This window comes from Episyrphus balteatus, chromosome 2 (genome assembly GCF_945859705.1).
Source record: "Episyrphus balteatus chromosome 2, idEpiBalt1.1, whole genome shotgun sequence".
NCBI classification, from domain to species: Eukaryota; Metazoa; Arthropoda; class Insecta; order Diptera; family Syrphidae; genus Episyrphus; species Episyrphus balteatus.
Window position 1 is genome coordinate 41,865,875 of NC_079135.1, and position 12,825 is coordinate 41,878,699.

At 29.6% G+C, this 12,825-nt stretch overlaps 2 protein-coding genes across 2 annotated transcripts in view; both read left to right on the forward strand.

The window, feature by feature from the left end:
* The window catches only part of LOC129910712 (mucin-5AC), a 343,104-nt gene that overhangs the window by 281,334 nt on the left and 48,945 nt on the right, over positions 1-12,825 (forward strand). The window lies entirely within an intron of this gene.
* The window catches only part of LOC129910713 (uncharacterized), a 61,107-nt gene that overhangs the window by 47,278 nt on the left and 1,004 nt on the right, over positions 1-12,825 (forward strand). The gene's annotated exons all lie outside the window — the stretch shown is intronic.

The window sequence follows — 12,825 nt, forward strand, 5'->3', positions numbered from 1 at the left end:
ATTAAGAAAGTTCAATTAATTTGCTTTGGATTTAATTATCGACAGATGCATTTTTAAGGGTCTTGAGTAGCAGAGGTGAAAAGTTGAGAAGAATTCACGATACCTGAGTTTTTTTGATTCCAGTGGTCTGCAAAATTTAACTTTTTTTTCTCTTTAAAATATTTTTTTGAAATTATGAAAGATTTGTTATTACTGAATCTAAATCTGGTTTCAGAAAAATTCTAGCACGTACCTTTTTTAAAAAAATTATTTTTGAAAAATATGAGTAGTAAAACTAATATTCTAATTCAGCTCAAATTTTGAGAATTTATTTCTCATAATATTATCTATCATAAGACTTCAAATTTGTATTTATTAATTAAAGTTTACACACATTTTAAGATACTAATTGACAAAAACAGCAAAAATATTGAAATCCTCCAGTTTTTAGTAAATCCCACATTTGAACAAAAACACCTTAATTTAGGAAAATGTAAAATCTCAACGCCTGTTATACATAAAAAGTCAAATATGTTAAGAAAACTTTAATAAAATACATTAAAACAAATTACTTTGTAATTGTTTTGTAATTTTATGTACTATTTTTCTATTTAGAAATATCTTATTTCTGATAAACCATTCCATACACTACTTTTTAAAGCTTCAAATTTGTTTCTCCTAGGAACAAAAGTAAACTTTGCTCAGGGTTTTTGATGTGCTGAGTTCGAATCCGAAGTCAAAAAAAATCTAGCACGTCAGGATTTTGAGATATACGCGGTAGAGAACCACAAAATCAAGTTTTTGGTTAGAAAATCTCAAAAAACTACTATATCTCAAAAACGGGAGCTGATCGAAATTTTTAAAATCGGATTCAAAATCAGCATACTAAAATCTATAGTATACTTTTGTTCTTGGGATAAAGAAATATGAATTTTTAATGATCAGTTTCTTTATGGTAGATTAACTTACTTAAATTTAAATATCTCGGATAAGAAAAGTGATATTGAAAGATTGAAACTGAATTTGAAAGAAAAAAATAAGTTCTTTTGTAGGCCGTGACAAGTTAAGTTGAAAAAGTTTACATTACGCCAAAATATTGCTTCAAAAACAGCAAAAAAATGCGTTTTCGAGATTTTCTAACAAAAATATCTATCGAATTCGGAATCAGCACACAAAAGTCCTTTAGAAAAGTATAGTTTTATTAAAAGGAGGATTTCCTTGCAGAAACAGTGTTCTCGGAAAGTTGCCATACAATGATTTATTTTGTTAATTTTTAAGTAGCAACCATTTGATTTTAGTTTTGTTTGTTATGAAAAAAAACTTTTCTTATTTAAAATCTATCAAAGGCATGAAGATTGTATTTGAATGGTATTGTGATATTGTCGTATTTTCAATTTTTTTTCATGTATGTTCCCTTATAACTTCGAAACTAGTTTTCATAATTTGACCAATGAGTTGTCGTCAAAAGCACAAAGTTTGTTTGCTGGTTATAGACATTATAACTTCTTCTATTATAAAGCCGTTATAGGTTAAAATTTGCGAGTGGCCGAGACCCTAATCTCTTAGTGTTACGTGACAGTGAAAATTTAAGCTTCGACCATATTCCAATGGCAGAGATATTTTTAATTTCCGCTTGGCTCACAATGAAATAGGGTGTTTTCAGGTTTCGGTTTTGAAGCCGCTTTTGTCACTGTTAAAAAATCAGCCAAAAAGACACGGCTGTAGTTAGGAAGTATAAATGAGCCTGTTAGCTCAAGAGTTTGGAAAAAAAAACCTGCTCTAACCAAGCGTTCATCTCTCGTCTCACAGTGGTGCGCTTTTATACTTTTTGGCGTCAAAAATCTTTTGCACAGGCATTTCTTGACGAACAATCGTCAATTTTTTGTAATATAATATGGCGGCCAGAAATGACGGACATTTTCAAATTAGTATATAAGTAAGAAATTGTTCCTTTCTTCGTGAATTTATAAGTACAAAATTTAGTTTAATTGTTATCAAAAAGTGTTCGATCTTGAATTCAGGTAAAAAAATCAAAAATTTTGAAAACGAAAACATTTTAACGTTTTATTTTATAGGCAAAGTTTTAACAGTTAACATATTTATTTTATTTAAAAGAATTGACTAAAGACGTTATGTTGTGTCCAACTATGAATATGTTTTATAGTATAAAGATTAAAAAATATAACATAATAAAAAAAACATATATTTTAATACTCTAAAATCTTATCCGAAGTCAATAAAAGAACTATGACGTCACGTCTTTGAAATATAAGAACTGCAAAATGAGTTCTCATCTTCAAAACTGCTTGAATTGCATCATGCTGTAAAAAGTATCACAGGTTTCATTAACGGGAAACCCAACTTTGAAAATATAGCACCTCTTTGAATCGCGTTAGACATATTTGAAAAATTTAATTCCATCGTCATTTAAAAAAATGACAATTTAAGAACACAAGTTTAATTATAAATCGCCCAAAACATGCTACAGACAATTCTTCTCCATATTGCTATATGCAAGTTTACAATTACGTAAATGAATACATAGTATTCCTCATTAGAGTAGTGTTCCTTGAGGTGAGTGAACTCAAGACACACACTTACAATTATTTTCAATCGTTCAAATTGTGTCATACGATATGTGCGCATAATAGAATTCATGACGTATTATAAAAAATTATGTACCAAACTTCAGGCTGACGGCATTAATTAAACGTTCCTATAATCACAAAGCGGCTTCTCAAATTATAATTATTAAAACAAATAATCTCTCATTTGCTTGAAACATTTCGAACGTAATAAAACATTTTAATTCAGCTCCTTTTTAAAAACTCATTCAGTATCACCGACAGTTATCGCAGCGCCACCTATTCTTTTCTACCTTTTATCACCCAGAGTGGAACGGTGAAATTAATAGCTTTCCAAGTGAGCATTTCATAACTCAGCACGTAATTATTTTTTCCAGCAAACAATTGTTTTAAGTTGACTTAAATAAAGATGGATGCAAAGAGAAGAAGAAGAATTAAATTAATTTACCTACCACCCCTTTTACCACCTTTTCAAACAACTATACTACAGTTAAAGACGTTTTTAACGATCGTAAAGATATACATAAGCTCTAACGTAATTAAAACTCCATATCTTTTGCCTGTACTTGATGTTACTTTATTTAATGTAAATTTTATTTCATTATTTTTTTTTTTTTCTTTTAACTTTCATTTTTGTTTATTATCGTTACTAACTGTTTTCACCAAGTTAACATTTTTTTTAATTCGTGTGCAAAAAGGTGGCTTGTTAAAATGCTTAATCGACGTGTAAATAGAATCTTCATCCAACCATACGCAGAAAAGACTCAACTAGCTGGAATTATTTATTGCAAGGTGGTTGGAAATGCTAAAACAGTTCAGTTCATCAATTTATAAATTTGTATCACGATGACTTTAATTTTCATTTTGATAAATAACCAGGGTGGCAGACAAGGTGCACTCCGCATAAAAAAAATTAAAAACTGAAAAATATCTGAACCAAAAGGTTGAAAATCTTGAATGGCAATTGAAGAAAAAAAGAAAACAAAAAAAGAAGGAAAAAAGCAAAATGCAAAAAAAAAGGTCGAGGATAGTTTAAAAGAGGTTAACCATTCGAGAGGAAATACATTTTAAATTCAAGCCCTAGATACAAACTGAGGCACGTAATTAATGTCAGTTTAACACCAAAGTGCAAAGTTGACTGCTGAGTTGAAAGATATAAATAGAAAGATGCAAATACAATGGAAACGTTTTGTAGATCTCAAATCTTGGATAGACGTCTTGGTTGAAATAGGAAACAAAAAAAGAAAGAAGGTTTAAATGGACGGAAAATATAAAAAGGTAGATGATTCATTGTTTAAAAAAAAGTTCACATAATTTTGAGAAAAATGGAACAAACACTTTCTATTAAGTAATGAATTATAAAAGTAAAGTATTGTTGATGGTTTTTTAATTCATTGAAAGTTCTTGATGAAATTCTGATTTAAGTTTAGTATAATAATACTAGGATTGAAAAGTTAATTTATTTTGTATTCCAAAAATTAGGTAGCATTAAATTTTGTAAAAGAATTTTACATTTTTGCTTTCATTTAATATATTATATTCTGGTTGTGACACTACCATTCTTTATAGGAAAAGCATTAGTTTTGTCTTTAAACAAAAGTTTAACGTTTTGATCAAATTCAACGACAGAAAATAAAAAGGTTTACAAGAAGAAATAGGACATTCGATGTAGTGCAAGAATTGCTCATTTTGAATTCGGATTCGATCGCCATCTAGAAAATGATAATATAAATATACAGGGTGTCCCAAAAGTCAACGTCGAAACGAAAACGGTAGATAGGGTAGGTGGTGACTGTTATCAGAAAAATAATAAAAAAAATCGCAGCCATATATTTTGAAAGTTATGGGCATTCGAAAAAAATCGAAAAAATCGTCACCCTGTGACGGTCTTTCATGTGCCGTGACTACAAATCTTTAGTTTTCTCAAATTTTTCTTTTGCTACGCAACCTTGAATAACCCTGCTAACAAGTGCATTCAAAAATTTCAACTCAGCTGCATCAGTTTAAAACCAAATTTCACTTCTTTTCCCAACTAAGTAGTCAAAAATTTTACATGACCCTAATTCAATGAACCGTAATGTAAAAAAAATGCACTACGACATTTCGACAAGTAACCTCAAAAGTTGGCGTGTTCAATTCTCTTTTCAAAATGATATAACATTGTTGAGAATATTCAATAAATAACATATTTTTTCTTAAAAAATCCGACTTTTTTTATTAAGTAATTTTTTCATATTATTTAATTTTTGTACCCTTTCAGAACAGAATTTGCATTTTTAAAATTAGTAAAGTGCTGATTTGTAATGGATAAACAAGCTTAAATAATACAGAAAAACATTTTTTTGGTCTTTTGACCGGAAATGGCGACCGTAAAATACTGCGTACCCAAAGCAGGTTCGAAATAAAATTTTGTTTTTAATGTTGAATTTAATGATTGCATGAAGCAGGTTCGAAATAAACTTTTTTAAAAGGGTTATTATGCTATACAATGCTATGATGTACCTATTTGATGTTGACTTTTGGGACACCCTGTAGGTATTAGAAATTATTAAAAAAGACAAAAACAAAAATAAAATGGAAAAAAATCTTCTTATTCTAATATTTTTTGAGTTATGCAAATGTTTTTTTTTTTTTGCGCTAACAGACCTTGACCTAACTTTTGGTTCAAAAAATCATATAAGGCCAAGATTTTTTTTTGAAAATTTACATATTTTTTAGTCAAAAAATTAAAATGAAAAAACCATTAAAAAATCCTAAAAATACAAGCTAACGTAGGTCTCGTTAACGACTGAACCGATTTTACCCAAAATTTATACAGGTAATAAACATATCTCATAATCGAAAATAAAAAAAGGAATGATTTTTTGAAATAAAGTTAAGTTAAATAATTAGTTTTTTAAATATTGGGGTTTGGGGATCATTAATTCAAAATTCAAAATTACAAAAATCTTAACCGTTTCATTTTCAGTTTTTTTTTTAATTTAAATTGGAGTTTTTTTTTTACCGACTTCCAAAAAAGGAGGAGGTATTCAATTCGTCTGTATTTTTTTTTTACCTCATAACTTTGGACTGTGTGGTCCCATTTCAATTTCGTTCAGTTTCGGCGATAGCAACTATGAGAAAATCCATAAAACCCAGTTTTGGTCCATGGAAGTCGGTTTTGTTTTTTTTGATAAAAATGATTATTTTATCTCTAACGTATTTTCATAAAAAACCGATTTCACTGCAAAAATTGCGGAATATTATTATAGTTCTAAAAACACAGGAAAGAAAAACCACCATCTAACCATAGCTTTACAACATCTTGTTTGGAATAGTTTATAAATCCTTCTTCTGTATAGTTTCAGGAGAAATTCTGTGATTAAAAATTTATTTCCAAGAAAATCTGCTTCATAATCCGTTTCGCTAAAGAGTGTGGTGCAGAATAATTTCGCAATTCCATGAGGATGAATATCAAATTTTAAATTGTATTCATGGTCCACCCATTGACTATGCATTGTTTTTTATAATGAGTTGATTTTGATGTCTGTTGGTGTAGTAGATATAATAGTAGACAAAAATTTGAAATTTTTCAGACGGTTTCTAGGAATATCTCAAATACATAAGTGTCCAATTACTTAAACAAACAAAATTTAGTTTGTAAAACCGAGTCATCGTATGAAGTGAAAGACTTAAAACAATCTATTTCTGCGAAAAAATGTTCAATGCGCTTTACACCAGATATAACTTTAGCACTTATTCAAAGTAGGTACATAAAGGCATTAAAAAAAAATCTCAAAATAAAAGTTCCAAAGCAATAACGTGGAAAGGTACCATTTTAAAATTTGTCAAACTCAACATCTAATCTAATCCAGTTGTCCTTCATTTTTAATCAACTTCCTTTCTTCACTCAAACTTTTCAAACAGTTTCAATCCATTCTCATTTCCTTCTTCAGAAAAATAAATAAGTAAATAAATAAAAATATCACACCAAATTAATCAGCTTTTATATTCTATTAAATCTGACAAATCCGATTTCATAAAACTCAACGGCAAAAGAGAAAAAAAAATCTCACAAAATCTCAAAACCATTTGACGAATAAATGTTATACTTATATACCCACCTAGATTTTTGTATAGAGTCGTCGTCCTTTTAAGCCACCAAATAACACCGTTCGCCCGGATTTCCTCCGACCACGTAATAATCTCAATCTGCGACCGTGTCATTGTCAACTTAAGAAAAGTATTTTTTTTTTTTTTTTGTTTTGTTTATTATTTTTTCTATGCCAAAAACCCCACGCGCCCAATCTAAGAATTTCAAAGTATGTATACGAAAGCGAGACCAAACCTATAAAAATGAAGCCAACAACAAGTTTATATACAACAGCGCAACAACAACAACAAAAGTCAACGGAATCCATGACTAGAGATATTTTTTTTTCTTATGTAGATACAAAGATAGAAATGCCAAACAAAAGTCTCTGTAAGATGGTGGCGGCAACAACGGCCGGCGACAATCGTAGACGCTGGCTGATGATGATTATGACAATGATGGAGATGATGATGACGATGTCCTCTAAAAGTTCTAGTCTGATAATCTTTGAAGGCGACCAGACACGCTCAAATCTTGTACCCCACCTTCCCTTTGCTTTGAGAGAGAAGTCGTGACAGACTCTTTTTCAACATCACAGCACCGTTGGACACAAAAGGGCTTATTTGTTAGAAAATAGAATAGAAACGAACCACAACTTGAACTTAAGTATGCCAAAAGACAGTCAGTCGGTCGGTGTATAGTTCCCTCAACCTCTTTAAGTTCTCCATGATATTACAGTGGGGTTTTACTGTTTTGGATTTAACTACTTTGAAAGAAGAAAACAAAAAACTATAAGAGATAGAGAATTTCCCTTTTGTCTGTCGGCCTTTTGTCGGTCGGTGCCCTGTTTTTGTGGTGTCTGAGCCTATTAAACCACATTTTTTGCTGACTTCGCCTACATTCATTGCACCCGCATACGAAGTACCACAAGAAGTTGTTGGAAGTTGCACTTTTTTGTGTGTCTTTAAGGTTTGTTGTGATATTTTGTGGAATGGGCGTTATTCCAAGTAACTATTGATTTCGGTGTTATGGCCAGTATTTTTTTTTAACAAAGTTTTAAACAATTGATTGCACTTTTAAAAAATGCCATCAAAGATCATTCCTTTTACAAAAAAAAAATATTTAGTAATTTAGCAGGAAAATATTATTTAAGAGAATAGTTAAAACTGAATTCTACTGATTATTTTTTTTTGTAAATGCAGTCAATAAAATTGGCTATATGACTAACAGGGACCTACAGTTATTTCAACTTTTCTTACAGCATTTCTTGGGTTCGAATTTTCTGTAAATACGTGATGCGAGGTATTTGCAATAAAGAATAAAGTTTTTTCTTAGAGAGAGAGAAAAAAAAACACCTATAAAACTAAAGGCAGTAGTTATTTTGACTGTTCTGACTGCAGTTAAAATCCATTGAAATTCAATTTTTAAAAAAATTCCAAATTACCCTAATACCTACATTTATTACCCTTTTTTTTACTTAAACAAGGTAGTTTTTGTTTTTTTTTTTTCATTCATTCATTTAATTCAAAACATATTTTTTGTCAAAATTAAACTTTTTGGTAGCAGTTCACATACCTTATAAGAAAATTATTTGAGCCGCAGTTTTTGAAGTGAAGAATTCTTTAGGCCGTGTGTGAATTGCGTTAAATAGTTAAAACCGTGTAAAATTTTTGACACTATTGAGGTGAATAAAAACATTTTAGCTGTTAAAAATTTAATGGGCTCTGGGACCTGGTTAAATTAGGTTAAATTTTTTTTGCAGATGGTTGTGTTTTGTTTTTTTTTTTTTTTTTTATTAAAAAGGAGTTTTATGGCAGAAAAGAGGCAGAGAAAAATATTAAACAATAAGCCATACAGCTGAAATTTTTTATTCACCTCAATAGTGTCAAAAATTTTACACGGGGTTAACTATTTAACGCAATTCTTACACGGCCTTAGTATCGTAGTGATTTCAAACACGATAAAACGAAAAAGGGATAGGAAAACACAATCGATTATAACTTTATTTTTTTAATAGATAGATGAATAAAACTTATACTGTAGATAGGTTATTAAATAAACTATAACTGTACAAAATTTCAATTAATTTCATATTTAAAATCTTGAGATAACGGTGAAAAAATGAAAATTTGATTTAACGCATGCTGATAATATTAATTTTATTTTAATATATCACACACAACGGTACGTTCTCTACAAGTTAAACAATCTTAAATTGAAAAACTTGAAAAATACCTCAAAACACCTGTGGAGATATGTTGCCGATGACCAGCAACCAGTGTAGGTAGTACCGTAATCTCAGTTTGAAATTTCGACATGGTTGACTTAAAAAAATTCTTATTTTGTTTGTAGGCATGGTAAAAATATGATTGAAAAGTCACATAAAAGGTGAAATAATAAGCTTTCAGATGATATAAAATTTACTATAGGTTGTCATATAATAAATATGGATTTAAAGGTGATGGAATAAAAAAAGGTAGATTTTTTCGATTTTTTTTTTTTTTTGCAAGAATAATTATTTTTTAAGGTTTCACTTCTACCACGTGTGAATTTTGCACATGATTTTTTTAATGCAGTCAATTCAAAACTTTCAAATCCAAAATATTAGCTATAAAATTTTTATAAGCTATTAATCAGAAGACAGAAGCTACTTCGAAGATTCTAATGGGGCGGTACCAAAAAATCCTTTAGAAGAAAGTAGTTTCTTAAGAATCGCAGTAGATAAAAATTTTATATTTAGTCAAGAATAAACTAAAACTATAGGCACCAGTAATTTCTGTTCTGTTAAATTTAGTTTGAATATATTTTCTGTAGTCCAATTTTTGACTGTTTCCTCAAAAAATTGTGAATGCAGTGCTTTTTGTAGCATAAAACTCAAGTCAATTTCTCATAACTTAAAATATTTTGTAGGATGTCAAAAAATTATTTACATTAATTGTAATGTCATTGATTGCTGCAGATAAGAAACTATACATTATATTCGTAAAAAAATTGTAAGTGCAGAAAATTTAGCTTTTGACGAAAAAATATTGAGACTGCAATTGAAAAAAAAAAAATTGAGTATAAAACAAGGGACAGTTAATACTAAGAATAATATTACTGCACTGGCAAGGAAAAATCTTTCAAAACTGATTCACAGAGCTTCAAATAACACTGGTCAACAAAATAAAACTTTTTTTTACCACAAGAACCAAAATATACTTTTCTAGTAGTTTTTGGAGTGCTGAATCCGAATATGAAGTCAGAAAAATTTGATTGGCGTCCATTTTTGAAATAACCGTTATAAAATGCCAAAAAACGTCATTTTGGCTGTTTTCGAGGTTATGTTTTTATGTATGTAGGGTAATTCATTATAAACAAATTTATAACGGTGATTATAAGAAAAGATTTTCTTCTTTCAAAAACTGTTTAAATTTTTCCGATATCTCTTTTATTGCTAGAGATATCTTAAGTTTCAGTTAATAAAGAGAAACTAAACTTAATCTAAAATTTAAGTCACTGATCACAGAATTTTTGCCACAAGAACCAAAATATACTTTTCTGAAGGTTTTTGGGTTATTGAACTCGAATCCGCAATCAGAAAAATTGTATTAGCCTCCATTCTTGAAATATAACCGTTATAAAAAATCTTTTTTATTGCATTTTATAACGGTAATATTTCAAGAACGAAGGCTAATAGAATTTTTCTGTTTGGGGATTCGAGTTGAATAACCCAAAAACCTTCAGAAAAGTATATTTTGGTTCTTGTGGCAAAAATTCTGTGATCAGTGACTTAAATTTTAGATTAAGTTTAGTTTCTCTTTGGCTTATTAACTGAAACTTAAGATATCTCGAGCAATAAAAGAGATATCGGAAAAATTTAAACAGTTTTTGAAAGAAGAAAATCTTTTCTTATAATCACCGTTATAAATTTATTCATAATAAATTAACCCACATAAAAACATAACCTCGAAAACAGCCAAAATGACGTTTTTTTGACATTTTCTAAGGGTAATATTTCAAAAACGGAGGCCAATAACAATTTTCTGACTCTGAGTTCAGCAAAACTAGAAAAGTATATTTTGGTTCTTGTGGCAAAAAACTTGTTGACCATTGCAATCTGAGTAATATCAATTAAAAGTAAGATATTTTACTGCATTTAATTTTTTTTAACGAAAACCAGATAAAAAAATGTACCATCTTTGGAGACTTTCCCACCCCAAACTATTATATTACCTTGGCCTTATGATTTAAAATGCATCTCTTAAAAAAAAATTGTTGACTATTTTGTTCTTCTTGGTTGTTGACATACTAATCTGACGATGACGATGTGATTATTTTGATATGTCTTTGATGTGTGCTTCATTAGGATGTGTGGGAGTGATGCTTGTTATCTATATGACATCAAAAATAAAAAGGCGCCGTCTTCATCGTCATTGTAGCTAGTGCAAGCAACATATATTACAATGTTACCTATACAAAAAACTAAACTATGCACATAAAATGTGTTCAGCTAACGGAAGAATGTGGGTGAGGGATTGATGCAAACGCAGACAAAACATCGTTGTATCCCAGACTAAGTCTGGGTTGCTATTCTTGTGATGACGAGATTTGATTTGGGTTCTAATTGGGTTTCCTTCCGCTTTGGTGTGTGGTGATGCGTTGGTTTTGTTTTGACGTTAATTTTAAACAAAAAAATAAAAGTCAACTAAGCTGCAGCAAAATTGAGGACAGTAAATAAATTGTTCTAAGTCTTATAATTGCGTGTGTCTGTAGTTTATAATAGCTTATTTTAAGTCCGGAAAATTAGAACTAATTAAAGGGGTAGATTGGTATTTCTTTCGAAATGTTCTGAATTCTTTTGAATGCATTTTGATGAGGCACAACCTCATAATATCAAACCAGACAAAAAATAAACTTTTTTTGTTCACGGAAGAATTTCCGTTCAATATTTTCAATATAGGATTTTTGACTTCTGAAAATCAGCTTAATTGATGTGTATTGCTTTGTATTACTTTACACATACGAAGTGACCGAAGATAAAAACTGCAACAAAAACAGAATTGCTAAACTGAAAAGTGACTAGGACAGCTTACAATCAGTTATATATCTAATATCCTATTTCCCATATATTCGTAAAGGGTACTTATGTCCCAAAGCCATTTTAAAATTAAACTTCTAAAGGTACATCATATCGTTTCTTTTCTTGGAATGTTTTTGAGCTCTATCTTTGTCTATGAACCAATTTCCGTGAATCTGCTTTCGTATAAATTGTTTCAAGTCGTTTTTTGTTCTTGAGTTCTTTTTAAAATTTTGTTAAATGGATTTCCTTACCAGAGTCAAGTAGCTCAAAAGATTTCCTTCCGCGAATAATAAAAAGTCAAATAATATTGCAAGGATATTTCTGAGAAATCTATTCACAAAAGTTAGTAGCTTTTTTTTGTAGGACGTAAAAAGAGTCGATCCCATGTAAAACATTAAGTGCTTCAAAGTAAAAATGCAAGTGGATATTGAACCGAATATAATTTTGTTTCAATGATCATATTGATACAATTGTCGGGTTGAATTGAAGTTTGGTCTTTGATATGTTAATTAAAAATGGTTACTGACGAAGTCTTTGATTAAAAACAAATTTATCAATATTTATCAACTTATTCTATTTTGGAGACGGACGTCCGCATTTATAAGTTTTTTTTTTTTTTTTTTTTTTTTTTGTCCGTGGGTAGGTGTTGAAATCTTCAAAAGATTCTATGAGGACCGGAAAACGCGTGCTCATAGATATGTGGGACTCTTAACCACTAAAACCACCTCCTCCTCCCGATTGCAACTAAGTTCAGATGGAACTTATCTAGCAATTTATCTTTCTCGAAGTTAAGTTACGTGTTGTAGGTAACTTTCCGATGAAAGTTCCTACTGATGATATTTAAAAATAAATAAATAACTTTTGTTTTAAATTAAATCATTAAGTAATGGTTTAAATTTTTGTTATCAAAAAAATATTTTAAAGGAAGTTAAATAAATAAAATCTCTAAAACATTTAAATTTATATTAATCAATGCCGATATTTCGAAATAAAGGAATTAAATTGAAAAATTTCACTGTACCAAATCGGAAGGTTTAGTCCTTCGCAAACGTCGTACTAAGTTTGTCTCGTCGAGAATTTCTAGTATTGTTCTATTAGTATGTTCGACTAACCGTTTTCGATGTTTT